Source organism: Myotis nattereri (genome assembly GCF_964212035.1).
Source record: "Myotis nattereri genome assembly, chromosome: X".
NCBI lineage: Eukaryota > Metazoa > Chordata > Mammalia > Chiroptera > Vespertilionidae > Myotis > Myotis nattereri.
This window is the reverse complement of record NC_138078.1, coordinates 74,914,601-74,932,279: the sequence shown is the minus strand read 5'-3', so window position 1 is coordinate 74,932,279 and position 17,679 is coordinate 74,914,601.

Sequence of the window (17,679 nt, the reverse complement as noted above, 5' to 3'; positions counted from 1 at the left end):
TAATCAAAGACATTACCAGTGGAAAGCCGTGAAATGACCAGAAAACTGATAATATTTACAACTCCGGGCACTTTAGGGAGCGTTTTCACTTGAATTTGCTTTCAAATATTAGGAATTCTTGTTTATACAGCTTAAAATTTGTGTAGAAAGGCTGTAAGTGAGGACTATACTCCTTATGTTTACAATTGAGGCCGAATGAGTCTGGCGTCTTTTGTATTACTCAGGTGAAATCCTTATGGTTCCAGTACATACTTGTAAGAACACTCACAAATTGTGGTAAAACTCTTAAAATACGCAATTAGAGTTTCCAGAAACGATTGGAAACTTGGAAGATACACTTGATATAAAAGTGAATAGATTCTTACTACATTTCCTGCCATTTTTAATCACAGACATTACCAGTGGGAAGCCGTGAAATGACCAGAAAACTGATAATATTTACAACTCCGGGGACTTTAGGGAGCGTTTTCACTTGAATTTTCTTTCAAATATTAGGAATTCTTGTTTATACGGCTTAAAATTTCTGTAGAAAGCCTCTAAGTGAGGACTATACTGCTTATGTTTTCAAGTGAAGCCTAATTTCTCTGGCGTGTTTTGTATGACTCACTTAAAATCCTTCTGTTTCCAGTACATACTTGTAAGAAAACTCACTTATTGTGGTAAAACTCTTAAAATACGCAATTTGAGTTTCCAGAAACGCCTGGAAACTTGGAAGATACACTTGATATAAAAGTAAATAGAGTCTTACTACATTTCCTGCCATTTTTAATCACAGACATTACCAGTAGGAAGCCGTGAAATGACCAGAAAACTGATAATATTTACAACTCCGGGGACTTTAGGGAGCGTTTTCACTGGAATTTGCGTTCAAATATTAGGAGTTCTTGTTTATGTGGCTTAAAATTTCTGTAGAAAGCCTCTAAGTGAGGACTATACTGCTTATGTTTTCAAGTGAAGCCTAATTTCTCTGGCGTGTTTTGTATGACTCAGGTGAAATCCATCTGTTTCCAGTACATACTTGTAAGAAAACTCACTTATTGTGGTAAAACTCTTAAAATTCGCAAATAGAGTTTCCAGAAACGATTGGAAACTTGGAAGATACACTTGAAATAAAAGTAAATGGATTCTTACTACATTTCCTGCCATTTTTAATCACAGACATTACCTGTGGGAAGCCGTGAAAGGACCAGAAAACTGATAATATTTACAAATCCGGGGACTTTAGTGCGCGTTTTCACTGGAATTTGCTTTAAAACATTAGGAATTCTTGTTTATACAGCTTAAAATTTGTGTAGAAAGCCTGTAAGTGAGGACTATTCTGCTTATGTTTGCAATTGAGGGGGAATTATTCTGGCGTCTTTGGTATGACTCAGGTGAAATCCGTATGGTCCCAGTACATACTTGTAAGAACACTAATTGTGGTAAAACTTTAAAATACGCAATTAGAGTTTCGAGAAACGATTGGAAACTTGGAAGATACACTTGATATAAAAGTGAATAGATTCTTACTACATTTCCTGCCATTTTTAATCACAGACATTATCAGTGGGAAGCCGTGAAATGACCAGAAAACTGATAAAATTTAAAACTCCGGGGACTTTAGGGAGCGTTTTCACTTGAATTTGCTTTCAAATATTAGGAATTCTTGTTTATACAGCTTAAAATTGGTGTAGAAAGCCTGTAAGTGAGGACTATTCTGCTTATGTTTACAATGGAGGCCGAATTATTTTGGCCTCTTTTGTATGACTCAGGTGAAATCCTTTCGGTTCTAGTACAGACTTGTAAGAACACTCTCTAATTGTGGTAATACTCTTAAAATACGAAATTAGAGTTTCCAGAAAGGATTAAAAACTTGGAAGATACAGTTGAAATAAAAGTTAATAGATTCTTACTACATTTCCTGCCGTTTGTAATCACAGACATTACCAGTGGAAAGCCGTGAAATGACCAGAAAACTGATAATATTTACAACTCCGGGCACTTTAGGGAGCGTTTTCACTTGAATTTGCTTTCAAATATTAGGAATTCTTGATTATACAGGTCAAAATTTGTGTAGAAAAGCTGTGAGGACTATACTCCTTATGTTTACAATTGAGGCCGAATGATTCTGGCGTCTTTTGTATTACTCAGGTGAAATCCTTATGGTTCCAGTACATACTTGTAAGAACACTCACAAATTGTCGTAAAACTCTTAAAATACGCAATTAGAGTTTCGAGAAACGATTGGAAACTTGGAAGATACACTTGATATAAAAGTAAATAGATTCTTACTACATTTCCTGCCGTTTTTAATCACAGACATTACCTGTGGGAAGCCGTGAAAGGACCAGAAAACTGATAATAATTACAACTCCGGGGACTTTAGGGTGCGTTTTCACTGGAATTTGCTTTAAAACATTAGGAATTCTTGTTTATCGAGCTTAAAATTTGTGTAGAAAGCCTTTAAGTGAGGACTATACTGCTTATGTTTACAATTGAGGGGGAATTTTTCTGGCGTCTTTGGTATGACTCAGGGGAAATCCATATGGTCCCAGTACATACTTGTAAGGACACTAATTGTGGTAAATCTTTAAAATACGCAATTAGAGTTTCCAGAAATGATTAAAAACTTGGAAGATACACTTGAAATAAAAGTAAATGGATTCTTACTACATTTCCTGCCGTTTTTAATCAAAGACATTACCAGTGGAAAGCCGTGAAATGACCAGAAAACCGATAATATGTACAACTCCGGGCACTTTAGGGAGCGTTTTCACTTGAATTTGCTTTCAAATATTAAGAATTCTTGATTATACAGGTCAAAATTTGTGTAGAAAGGCTGTAAGTGAAGACTATACTCCTTATGTTTACAATTGAGGCCGAATGAGTCTGGCGTCTTTTGTATTACTCAGGTGAAATCCTTATGGTACCAGTACATACTTGTAAGAACTCTCACAAATTGTGGTAAAACTCTTAAAATACGCAATTAGAGTTTCCAGAAACGATTGGAAACTTGGAAGATACACTTGATATAAAAATGAATAGATTCTTACTACATTTCCTGCCATTTTTAATCACAGACATTACCAGTGGGAAGCCGTGAAATGATCAGAAAACTGATAATATTTACAACTCCGGGGACTTTAGGGAGCGTTTTCACCTGACTTTTCTTTCACATATTAGGAATTCTTGTTTATACGGCTTAAAATTTCTGTAGAAAGCCTCTAAGTGAGGAATATACTGCTTATGTTTTCAAGTGAAGCCTAATTTCTCTGGCGTGTTTTGTATGACTCACTTAAAATCCTTCTGTTTCCAGAACATACTTGTAAGAAAACTCACTTATTGTGGTAAAACTCTTAAAATACGCAATAAGAGTTTCCAGAAACGATTGGAAACTTGGAAGATACACTTGATATAAAAGTGAATAGATTCTTACTACATTTCCTGCCATTTTTAATCACAGACATTACCAGTGGGAAGCCGGAAATGACCAGAAAACCGATAATATTTACAACTCCGGGCACTTTAGGGAGCGTTTTCACTTGAATTTGCTTTCAAATATTAGGAATTCTTGATTATACAGGTCAAAATTTGTGTAGAAAGGCTGTAAGTGAGGACTATACTCCTTATGTTTACAATTGAGGCCGAATGAGTCTGGCGTCTTTTGTATTACTCAGGTGAAATCCTTATGGTTCCAGTACATACTTGTAAGAACACTCACAAATTGTGGTAAAACTCTTAAAATACGCAATTAGAGTTTCCAGAAACGATTGGAAACTTGGAAGATACACTTGATATAAAAGTGAATAGATTCTTACTACATTTCCTGCCATTTTTAATCACAGACATTACCAGTGGGAAGCCGTGAAATGACCAGAAAACTGATAATATTTACAACTCCGGGGACTTTAGGGAGCGTTTTCACTTGAATTTTCTTTCAAATATTAGGAATTCTTGTTTATACGGCTTAAAATTTCTGTAGAAAGCCTCTAAGTGAGGACTATACTGCTTATGTTTTCAAGTGAAGCATAATTTCTCTGGCGTGTTTTGTATGACTCACTTAAAATCCTTCTGTTTCCAGTACATACTTGTAAGAAAACTCACTTATTGTGGTAAAATTCTTAAAATACGCAATTTGAGTTTCCAGAAACGCCTGGAAACTTGGAAGATACACTTGATATAAAAGTAAATAGAGTCTTACTACATTTCCTGCCATTTTTAATCACAGACATTACCAGTGGGAAGCCGTGAAATGACCAGAAAACTGATAATATTTACAACTCCGGGGACTTTAGGGAGCGTTTTCACTTGAATTTTCTTTCAAATATTAGGAATTCTTGTTTATACGGCTTAAAATTTCTGTAGAAAGCCTCTAAGCGAGGAATATACTGCTTATGTTTTCAAGTGAAGCCTAATTTCTCTGGCGTGTTTTGTATGACTCACTTAAAATCCTTCTGTTTCCAGTACATACTTGTAAGAAAACTCACTTATTGTGGTAATACTCTTAAAATACGCAATAAGAGTTTCCAGAAACGATTGGAAACTTGGAAGATACACTTGATATAAAAGTGAATAGATTCTTACTACATTTCCTGCCATTTTTAATCACAGACATTATCATTGGGAAGCCGTGAAATGACCAGAAAACTGATAAAATTTAAAACTCCGGGGACTTTAGCGAGCGTTTTCACTTGAATTTTCTTTCAAATATTAGGAATTCTTGTTTATACGGCTTAAAATTTCTGTAGAAAGCCTCTAAGTGAGGACTATACTGCTTATGTTTTCAAGTGAAGCCTAATTTCTCTGGCGTGTTTTGTATGACTCACTTAAAATCCTTCTCTTTCCAGTACATACTTGTAAGAAAACTCACTTATTGTGGTAAAACTCTTAAAATACGCAATTAGAGTTTCCAGAAACGATTGGAAACTTGGAAGATACACTTGATATAAAAGTAAATAGAGTATTACTACATTTCCTGCCATTTTTAAACACAGACATTACCAGTGGGAAGCCGTGAAATGACCAGAAAACTGATAATATTTACAACTCCGGGGACTTTAGGGAGCATTTTCACTTATATTTTCTTTCAAATATTAGGAATTCTTGTTTATACGGCTTAAAATTTCTGTAGAAAGCCTCTAAGTGAGGACTATACTGCTTATGTTTTCAAGTGAAGCCTAATTTCTCTGGCGTGTTTTGTATGACTCACTTAAAATCCTTCTCTTTCCAGTACATACTTGTAAGAAAACTCACTTATTGTGGTAAAACTCTTAAAATACGCAATTAGAGTTTCCAGAAACGATTGGAAACTTGGAAGATACACTTGAAATAAAAGTAAATGGATTCTTACTACATTTCCTGCCGTTTTTAATCAAAGACATTCCCAGTGGAAAGCCGTGAAATGACCAGAAAACTGATAATATTTACAACTCCGGGCACTTTAGGGAGCGTTTTCACTTGAATTTGCTTTCAAATATTAGGAATTCTTGATTATACAGGTCAAAATATGTGTAGAGAGGCTGTAAGTGAGGACTATACTCCTTATGTTTACAATTGAGGACGAATGATTCTGGCGTCTTTTGTATTACTCAGGTGAAATCCTTATGGTTCCAGTACATACTTGTAAGAACACTCACAAATTGTGGTAAAACTCTTAAAATACGCAATTAGAGTTTCCAGAAACGATTGGAAACTTGGAAGATACACTTGATATAAAAGTGAATAGATTCTTACTACATTTCCTGCCATTTTTAATCACAGACATTACCAGTGGGAAGCCGTGAAATGACCAGAAAACTGATAAAATTTACAACTCCGGGCACTTTAGGGAGTGTTTTCACTTGAATTTGCTTTCAAATATTAGGAATTCTTGATTATACAGGTCAAAATTTGTGTAGAAAAGCTGTGAGGACTATACTCCTTATGTTTACAATTGAGGCCGAATGATTCTGGCGTCTTTTGTATTACTCAGGTGAAATCCTTATGGTTCCAGTACATAGTTGTAAGAACACTCACAAACTGTGGTAAAACTCTTAAAATACACAATTAGAGTTTCCAGAAACGATTGGAAACTTTGAAGATACACTTGATATAAAAGTGAATATGTTCTTACTACATTTCCTGCCATTTTTAATCACAGACATTACCAGTGGGAAGCCGTGAAATGACCAGAAAACTGATAATATTTACAACTCCAGGGACTTTAGGGAGCGTTTTCACTTGAATTTTCTTTCAAATATTAGGAATTCTTGTTTATATGGCTTAAAATTTCTGTAGAAAGCCTCTAAGTGAGGACTATACTGCTTATGTTTTCAAGTGAAGCCTAATTTCTCTGGCGTGTTTTGTATGACTCAGGTGAAATCCATCTGTTTCCAGTACATACTTGTAAGAAAACTCACTTATTGTGGTAAAATTCTTAAAATACGCAATTAGAGTTTCCAGAAACGATTGGAAACTTGGTAGATACACTTGATATAAAAGTAAATAGAGTCTTACTACATTTCCTGCCGTTTTTAATCACAGACATTACCTGTGGGAAGCCGTGAAAGGACCAGAAAACTGATAATATTTACAACTCCGGGGATTTTAGGGAGAGTTTTCACTGGAATTTGCTTTAAAACATTAGGAATTCTTGTTTATACAGCTTAAAATTTGTGTAGAAAGGCTGTAAGTGAGGACTATACTCCTTATGTTTACAATTGAGGCCGAATGATTCTGGCGTCTTTTGTATTACTCAGGTGAAATCCTTATGGTTCCTGTACATACTTGTAAGAACACTCACAAATTGTGGTAAAATTCTTAAAATACGCAATTAGAGTTTCCAGAAACGATAGGAAACTTGGAAGATACACTTGATATAAAAGTAAATAGAGTCTTACTACATTTCCTGCCGTTTTTAATCACAGACATTACTTGTGGGAAGCCGCGAAAGGACCAGAAAACTGATAATATTTACAACTCCGGGGACTTTAGGGAGCGTTTTCACTGGAATTTGCTTTAAAACATTAGGAATTCTTGTTTACACAGCTTAAAATTTGTGTAGAAAGCCTGTAAGTGAGGACTATCCTGCTTAAGTTTACAATTGAGGGGGAACTATTCTGGCGTCTTTGGTATGACTCATGTGAAATCCTTATGGTCCCAGTACATACTTGTAAGAACACTAATTGTGGTAAAACTCTTAAAATACGCAATTAGAGTTTCCAGAAATGATTAAAAACTTGGAAGATACACTTGAAATAAAAGTAAATGGATTCCTACTACATTTCCTGCCGTTTTTAATCAAAGACATTACCAGTTGAAAGCCGTGAAATGAACAGAAAACTGATAATATTTATAACTCCAGGCACTTTAGAAAGCGTTTTCACTGGAATTTGCTTTAAAACATTAGGAATTCTTGTTTATAGAGCTTAAAATTTGTGTAGAAAGCCTGTAAGTGAGGACTATTCTGCTTATGTTTACAATTGAGGCCAAATTATTCTGGCCTCTTTTGTATGACTCAGGTGAAATCTTTCGGTTCTAGTACAGACTTGTAAGAACACTCTCTAATTGTGGTAATACTCTTAAAATACGCAATTAGAGTTTCCAGAAACGATTGGAAACTTGGAAGATACACTTGATATAAAAGTGAATAGATTCTTACTACATTTCCTGCCATTTTTAAACACAGACATTACCAGTGGGAAGCCGTGAAATGACCAGAAAACTGATAATATTTACAACTCCGGGGACTTTAGGGAGCATTTTCACTTATATTTTCTTTCAAATATTAGGAATTCTTGTTTATACGGCTTAAAATTTCTGTAGAAAGCCTCTAAGTGAGGACTATACTGCTTATGTTTTCAAGTGAAGCCTAATTTCTCTGGCGTGTTTTGTATGACTCACTTAAAATCCTTCTCTTTCCAGTACATACTTGTAAGAAAACTCACTTATTGTGGTAAAACTCTTAAAATACGCAATTAGAGTTTCCAGAAACGATTGGAAACTTGGAAGATACACTTGAAATAAAAGTAAATGGATTCTTACTACATTTCCTGCCGTTTTTAATCAAAGACATTCCCAGTGGAAAGCCGTGAAATGACCAGAAAACTGATAATATTTACAACTCCGGGCACTTTAGGGAGCGTTTTCACTTGAATTTGCTTTCAAATATTAGGAATTCTTGATTATACAGGTCAAAATATGTGTAGAGAGGCTGTAAGTGAGGACTATACTCCTTATGTTTACAATTGAGGACGAATGATTCTGGCGTCTTTTGTATTACTCAGGTGAAATCCTTATGGTTCCAGTACATACTTGTAAGAACACTCACAAATTGTGGTAAAACTCTTAAAATACGCAATTAGAGTTTCCAGAAACGATTGGAAACTTGGAAGATACACTTGATATAAAAGTGAATAGATTCTTACTACATTTCCTGCCATTTTTAATCACAGACATTACCAGTGGGAAGCCGTGAAATGACCAGAAAACTGATAAAATTTACAACTCCGGGCACTTTAGGGAGTGTTTTCACTTGAATTTGCTTTCAAATATTAGGAATTCTTGATTATACAGGTCAAAATTTGTGTAGAAAAGCTGTGAGGACTATACTCCTTATGTTTACAATTGAGGCCGAATGATTCTGGCGTCTTTTGTATTACTCAGGTGAAATCCTTATGGTTCCAGTACATAGTTGTAAGAACACTCACAAACTGTGGTAAAACTCTTAAAATACACAATTAGAGTTTCCAGAAACGATTGGAAACTTGGAAGATACACTTGAAATAAAAGTAAATGGATTCTTACTACATTTCCTGCCGTTTTTAATAAAAGACATTACCTGTGGAAAGCCGTGAAATGACCAGAAAACTGATAATATTTACAACTCCAGGGACTTTAGGGAGCGTTTTCACTTGAATTTTCTTTCAAATATTAGGAATTCTTGTTTATATGGCTTAAAATTTCTGTAGAAAGCCTCTAAGTGAGGACTATACTGCTTATGTTTTCAAGTGAAGCCTAATTTCTCTGGCGTGTTTTGTATGACTCAGGTGAAATCCATCTGTTTCCAGTATATACTTGTAAGAAAACTCACTTATTGTGGTAAAATTCTTAAAATACGCAATTAGAGTTTCCAGAAACGATTGGAAACTTGGAAGATACACTTGATATAAAAGTAAATAGAGTCTTACTACATTTCCTGCCGTTTTTAATCACAGACATTACCTGTGGGAAGCCGTGAAAGGACCAGAAAACTGATAATATTTACAACTCCGGGGATTTTAGGGAGAGTTTTCACTGGAATTTGCTTTAAAACATTAGGAATTCTTGTTTATACAGCTTAAAATTTGTGTAGAAAGGCTGTAAGTGAGGACTATACTCCTTATGTTTACAATTGAGGCCGAATGATTCTGGCGTCTTTTGTATTACTCAGGTGAAATCCTTATGGTTCCTGTACATACTTGTAAGAACACTCACAAATTGTGGTAAAATTCTTAAAATACGCAATTAGAGTTTCCAGAAACGATAGGAAACTTGGAAGATACACTTGATATAAAAGTAAATAGAGTCTTACTACATTTCCTGCCGTTTTTAATCACAGACATTACTTGTGGGAAGCCGCGAAAGGACCAGAAAACTGATAATATTTACAACTCCGGGGACTTTAGGGAGCGTTTTCACTGGAATTTGCTTTAAAACATTAGGAATTCTTGTTTACACAGCTTAAAATTTGTGTAGAAAGCCTGTAAGTGAGGACTATCCTGCTTAAGTTTACAATTGAGGGGGAACTATTCTGGCGTCTTTGGTATGACTCATGTGAAATCCTTATGGTCCCAGTACATACTTGTAAGAACACTAATTGTGGTAAAACTCTTAAAATACGCAATTAGAGTTTCCAGAAATGATTAAAAACTTGGAAGATACACTTGAAATAAAAGTAAATGGATTCCTACTACATTTCCTGCCGTTTTTAATCAAAGACATTACCAGTTGAAAGCCGTGAAATGAACAGAAAACTGATAATATTTATAACTCCAGGCACTTTAGAAAGCGTTTTCACTGGAATTTGCTTTAAAACATTAGGAATTCTTGTTTATAGAGCTTAAAATTTGTGTAGAAAGCCTGTAAGTGAGGACTATTCTGCTTATGTTTACAATTGAGGCCAAATTATTCTGGCCTCTTTTGTATGACTCAGGTGAAATCTTTCGGTTCTAGTACAGACTTGTAAGAACACTCTCTAATTGTGGTAATACTCTTAAAATACGCAATTAGAGTTTCCAGAAACGATTGGAAACTTGGAAGATACACTTGATATAAAAGTGAATAGATTCTTACTACATTTCCTGCCATTTTTAATCACAGACATTACCAGTGGGAAGCCGTGAAATGACCAGAAAACTGATAATATTTACAAGTCCGGGGACTTTAGGAAGCGTTTTCACTGGAATTTGCTTTAAAACATTAGGAATTCTTGTTTATAGAGCTTAAAATTTGTGTAGAAAGCCTGTAAGTGAGGACTATTCTGCTTATGTTTACAATTGAGGACGAATTATTCTAGCCTCTTTTGTATGACTCAGGTGAAATCCTTTCGGTTCTAGTACAGACTTGTAAGAACACTCTCTAATTGTGGTAATACTCTTAAAATACGCAATTAGAGTTTCCAGAAAGGATTAAAAACTTGGAAGTTACACTTGAAATAAAAGTAAATAGATTCTTACTTCATTTCCTGCCGTTTTTAATCACAGACATTACCTGTGGGAAGCCGTGAAAGGACCAGAAAACTGATAATATTTACAACTCCGGGGACTTTAGGGAGCGTTTTCACTGGAATTTGCTTTAAAACATTAGGAATTCTTGTTTATAGAGCTTAAAATTTGTGTAGAAAGCCTGTAAGTGAGGACTATACTGCTTATGTTTACAATTGAGGGGGAATTATTCTGGCGTCTTTGGTATGACTCAGGGGAAATCCGTATGGTCCCAGTACATACTTGTAAGTACACTAATTGTGGTAAAACTTTAAAATACGCAATTAGAGTTTCCAGAAATGATTAAAAACTTGGAAGATACACTTGAAATAAAAGTAAATGGATCCTTACTACATTTCCTGCCGTTTTTAATCAAAGACATTACCAGTGGAAAGCCGTGAAATGACCAGAAAACCGATAATATTTACAACTCCGGGCACTTTAGGGAGCGTTTTCACTTGAATTTGCTTTCAAATATTAGGAATTCTTGATTATACAGGTCAAAATTTGTGTAGAAAGGCTGTAAGTGAGGACTATACTCCTTATGTTTACAATTGAGGCCGAATGATTCTGGCGTCTTTTTTCTTACTCAGGTGAAATCCTTATGATTCCAGTACATACTTGTAAGAACACTCTCTAATTGTGGTAAAACTCTAAAATACGCAATTAAAGTTTCCAGAAATGATTGGAAACTTGGAAGATACACTTGATATAAAAGTGAATAGATTCTTACTACATTTCCTGCCATTTTTAATCACAGACATTACCAGTGGGAAGCCGTGAAATGACCAGAAAACTGATAAAATTTACAACTCCGGGGACTTTAGGGAGCGTTTTCACTGGAATTTGCGTTCAAATATTAGGAATTCTTGTTTATACGGCTTAAAATTTCTGAGGAAAGCCTCTAAGTGAGGACTATACTGCTTATGTTTTCAAGTGAAGCCTAATTTCTCTGGCGTGTTTTGTATGACTCAGGTGAAATCTTTCTGTTTCCAGTACATACTTGTAAGAAAACTCACTTATTGTGGTAAAACTCTTAAAATACGCAATTAGAGTTTCCAGAAACGATTGGAAACTTGGAAGATACACTTGATATAAAAGTAAATAGAGTCTTACTACATTTCCTGCCGTTTATAATCACAGACATTACCTGTAGGAAGCCGTGAAAGGACCAGAAAACTGATAATATTTACAACTCCGGGGACTTTAGGGAGCGTTTTCACTGGAATTTGCTTTAAAACATTAGGAATTCTTGTTTATACAGCTTAAAATTTGTGTAGAAAGCCTGTAAGTGAGGACTATACTGCTTATGTTTACAATTGAGGGGGAATTATTCTGGCGTCTTTGGTATGACTCAGGTGAAATCCGTATGGTCCCAGTACATACTTGTAAGAACACTAATTGTGGTAAAACTCTTAAAATACGTAATTAGAGTTTCCAGAAATGATTAAAAACTTGGAAGATACACTTGAAATAAAAGTAAATGGATTCTTACTACATTTCCTGCCATTTTTAATCAAAGACATTACCAGTGGAAAGCCGTGAAATGACCAGAAAACTGATAATATTTACAACTCCGGGGACTTTAGGGAACGTTTTCACTGGAATTTTCTTTAAAACATTAGGAATTCTTGTTTATACAGCTTTAAATTTGTGTAGAAAGCCTGTAAATGAGGACTATACTGCTTATGTTTACAATTGAGGGGGAATTATTCTGGCGTCTTTGGTATGACTCAGGTGAAATCCGTATGGTCCCAGTACATACTTGTAAGAACACTAATTGTGGTAAAACTTTAAAATACGCAATTAGAGTTTCCAGAAATGATTAAAAACTTGGAAGATACACTTGAAATAAAAGTAAATGGATTCTTACTACATTTCCTGCCGTTTTTAATCAAAGACATTCCGAGTGGAAAGCCGGGAAATGACCAGAAAACTGATAATATTTACAACTCCGGGCACTTTAGGGAGCGTTTTCACTTGAATTTGCTTTCAAATATTAGGAATTCTTGATTATGCAGGTCAAAATTTGTGTAGAAAGGCTGTAAGTGAGGACTATACTCCTTATGTTTACAATTGAGGCCGAATGATTCTGGCGTCTTTTGTATTACTCAGGTGAAATCCTTATGGTTCCAGTACATACTTGTAAGAACACTCACAAATTGTGGTAAAATTCTTAAAATACGCAATTAGAGTTTCCAGAAACGATTGGAAACTTGGAAGATACACTTGATATAAAAGTAAATAGAGTCTTACTACATTTCCTGCCGTTTTTAATCACAGACATTACCTGTGGGAAGCCGTGAAAGGACCAGAAAACTGATAATATTTACAACTCCGGGGACTTTAGGGAGCGTTTTCACTGGAATTTGCTTTAAAACATTAGGAATTCTTGTTTATAGAGCTTAAAATTTGTGTAGAAAGCCTGTAAGTGAGGACTATACTGCTTATGTTTACAATTGAGGGGGAATTATTCTGGCGTCTTTGGTATGACTCAGGTGAAATCCGTATGGTCCCAGTACATACTTGTAAGAACACTAATTGTGGTAAAACTTTAAAATACGCAATTAGAGTTTCCAGAAATGATTAAAAACTTGGAAGATACACTTGAAATAAAAGTAAATGGATTCTTACTACATTTCCTGCCGTTTTTAATCAAAGACATTACCAGTGGAAAGCCGTGAAATGACCAGAAAACTGATAATATTTACAACTCCGGGGACTTTAGGGAGCGTTTTCACTTGAATTTGCGTCCAAATATTGGGAATTCTTGTTTATACGGCTTAAAATTTCTGTAGAAAGCCTCTAAGTGAGGACTATACTGCTTATGTTTTCAAGTGAAGCCTAATTTCTCTGGCGTGTTTTGTATGACTCACTTAAAATCGTTCTGTTTCCAGTACATACTTGTAAGAAAACTCACTTATTGAGGTAAAACTCTTAAAATACGCAATTAGAGTTTCCAGAAACGCTTGGAAACTTGGAGATTCACTTGATATAAAAGTAAATAGAGTCTTACTACATTTCCTGCCGTTTTTAATCACAGACATTACCTGTGGGAAACCGAGAAAGGACCTGAAAACTGATAATATTTACAAGTCGGGGGACTTTAGGGAGCGTTTTCACTGGAATTTGCTTTAAAACATTAGGAATTCTTGTTTATAGAGATTAAAATTTGTTTAGAAAGCCTGTAAGTGAGGACTATTCTGCTTATGTTTACAATTGAGGACGAATTATTCTGGCCTCTTTTGTATGACTCAGGTGAAATCCTTTCGGTTCAGGTACAGACTTGTAAGAACACACTCTAATTGTGGTAATACTCTTAAAATACGCAATTAGAGTTTCCAGAAAGGATTAAAAACTTGGAAGATACACTTGAAATAAAAGTAAATAGATTCTTACTACATTTCCTGCCGTTTTTAATCACAGACATTACCTGTGGGAAGCCGTGAAAGGACCTGAAAACTGATAATATTTACAACTCCGGGGACTTTAGGGAGCTTTTTCACTAAATTTGCTTTAAAACATTAGGAATTCTTGTTTATAGAGCTTAAAATTTGTGTAGAAAGCCTGTAAGTGAGGACTATACTGCTTAAGTTTACAATTGAGGGGGAATTATTCTGGCGTCTTTGGTATGACTCAGGGGAAATCCGTATGGTCCCAGTACATACTTGTAAGAACACTAATTGTGGTAAAACTTTAAAATACGCAATTAGAGTTTCCAGAAATGATTAAAAACTTGGAAGATACACTTGAAATAAAAGTAAATGGATTCTTACTACATTTCCTGCCGTTTTTAATCAAAGACATTACCAGTGGAAAGCCGTGAAATGACCAGAAAACCGATAATATTTACAACTCCGGGCACTTTAGGGAGCGTTTTCACTTGAATTTGCTTTCAAATATTAGGAATTCTTGATTATACAGATCAAAATTTGTGTAGAAAGGCTGTAAGTGAGGACTATACTCCTTATGTTTTCAATTGAGGCCGAATGATTCTGGCGTCTTTTGTATTACTCAGGTGAAATCCTTATGATTCCAGTACATACTTGTAAGAACACTCACAAATTGTGGTAAAACTCTTAAAATACGCAATTAGAGTTTCCAGAAACGATTGGAAACTTGGAAGATACACTTGATATAAAAGTGAATAGATTCTTACTACATTTCCTGCCATTTTTAATCACAGACATTACCAGTGGGAAGCCGTGAAATGACCAGAAAACTGATAAAATTTACAACTCCGGGGACTTTAGGGAGCGTTTTCACTGGAATTTGCGTTCAAATATTAGGAATTCTTGTTTATACGGCTTAAAATTTCTGAGGAAAGCCTGTAAGTGAGGACTATACTGCTTATGTTTTCAAGTTAAGCCTAATTTCTCTGGCGTGTTTTGTATGACTCAGGTGAAATCCTTCTGTTTCCAGTACATACTTGTAAGAAAACTCACTTATTGTGGTAAAACTCTTTAAATACGCAATTAGAGTTTCCAGAAATGATTAAAAACTTGGAAGATACACTTGAAATAAAAGTAAATGGATTCTTACTACATTTCCTGCCGTTTTTAATAAAAGACATTACCTGTGGAAAGCCGTGAAATGACCAGAAAACTGATAATATTTACAACTCCGGGCACTTTAGGGAGCGTTTTCACTTGAATTTGCTTTCAAATATTAGGAATTCTTGTTTATACAGCTTAAAATTGGTGTAGAAAGACTGTAAGTGAGGACTGTTCTGCTTATGTTTACAATTGAGGCCCAATTATTCTGGCCTCTTTTGTATGACTCAGCTGAAATCCTTTCGGTTCTAGTACAGACTTGTAAGAACACTCTCTAATAGTGGTAATACTCTTAAAATACGCAATTAGAGTTTCCAGAAAGGATTAAAAACTTGGAAGATACACTTGAAATAAAAGTAAATACATTCTTACTACATTTCTTGCCGTTTTTAATCACAGACATTACCTGTGGGAAGCCGTGAAAGGACAAGAAAACTGATAATATTTACAACTCCGGGCACTTTAGGGAGCGTTTTCACTGGAATTTGCTTTCAAATATTAGTAATTCTTGTTTATAGAGCTTAAAATTTGTGTAGAAAGCCTGTAAGTGAGGACTATTCTGCTTATGTTTACAATTGATTCCGAATGATTCTGGCGTCTTTTCTATGACTCAGGTGAAATCCTTTCGGTTCTAGTACAGACTTGTAAGAACACTCTCTAATTGTGGTAATACTCTTAAAATACGCAATTAGAGTTTCCAGAAAGGATTAAAAACTTGGAAGATACACTTGAAATAAAAGTGAATAGATTCTTACTACATTTCCTGCCGTTTGTAATCACAGAGATTACCAGTGGAAAGCCGTGAAATGACCAGAAAACTGATAATATTTACAACTCCGGGCACTTTAGGGAGCGTTTTCACTTGAATTTGCTTTCAAATATTAGGAATTCTTGATTATACAGGTCAAAATTTGTGTAGAAAGGCTGTAAGTGAGGACTATACTCCTTAAGTTTACAATTGAGGCCGAATGATTCTGGCTTCTTTTGTATTACTCAGGTGAAATCATTATGGTTCCAGTACATACTTGTAAGAACACTCACAAATTGTGGTAAAACTCTTAAAATACGCAATTAGAGTTTCCAGAAACGATTGGAAACTTGGAAGATACACTTGATATAAAAGTGAATAGATTCTTACTACATTTCCTGCCATTTTCAATCACACTCATTACCAGTGGGAAGCCGTGAAATGACCAGAAAACTGATAATATTTACAACTCCGGGGACTTTAGGGAGCGTTTTCACTGGAATTTGCGTTCAAATATTAGGAATTCTTGTTTATACGGCTTAAAATTTCTGTAGAAAGCCTCTAAGTGAGGACTATACTGCTTATGTTTTCAAGTGAAGCCTAATTTCTCTGGCGTGTTTTGTATGACTCACTTAAAATCCTTCTGTTTCCAGTACATACTTGTAAGAAAACTCACTTATTGTGGTAAAACTCTTAAAATACGCAATTAGAGTTTCCAGAAACGATTGGAAACTTGGAAGATACACTTGATATAAAAGTAAATAGAGTCTTACTACATTTCCTGCCGTTTTTACTCACAGACATTACCTGTAGGAAGCCGTGAAAGGACCAGAAAACTGATAATATTTACAACTCCGGGGACTTTAGGGAGAGTTTTCACTGGAATTTGCTTTAAAACATTAGGAATTCTTGTTTATACAGCTTAAAATTTGTGTAGAAAGCCTGTAAGTGAGGACTATACTGCTTATGTTTACAATTGAGGGAAAATTATTCTGGCGTCTTTGGTATGACTCAGGGGAAATCCGTATGGTCCCAGTACATACTTGTAAGAACACTAATTGTGGTAAAACTCTTAAAATACGCAATTAGAGTTTCCAGAAATGATTAAAAACTTGGAAGATACACTTGAAAGAAAAGTAAATGGATTCTTACTACATTTCCTGCCGTTTTTAATCAAAGACATTACCAGTGGAAAGCCGTGAAATGACCAGAAAACTGATAATATTTACAACTCCGGGGACTTTAGGGAGCGTTTTCACTGGAATTTGCTTTAAAACATTAGGAATTCTCGTTTATACAGCTTAAAATTTGTGTAGAAAGCCTGTAAGTGAGGACTATACTGCTTATGTTTACAATTGAGGGGGAATTATTCTGGCGTCTTTGGTATGACTCAGGTGAAATCCGTATGGTCCCAGTACATACTTGTAAGAACACTAATTGTGGTAAAACTTTAAAATACGCAATTAGAGTTTCCAGAAATGATTAAAAACTAGGAAGATACACTTGAAATAAAAGTAAATGGATTCTTACTACATTTCCTGCCGTTTTTAATCAAAGATATTACCAGTGGAAAGCCGGGAAATGACCAGAAAACTGATAATATTTACAACTCCGGGCACTTTAGGGAGCGTTTTCACATGAATTTGCTTTCAAATATTAGGAATTCTTGTTTATGCAG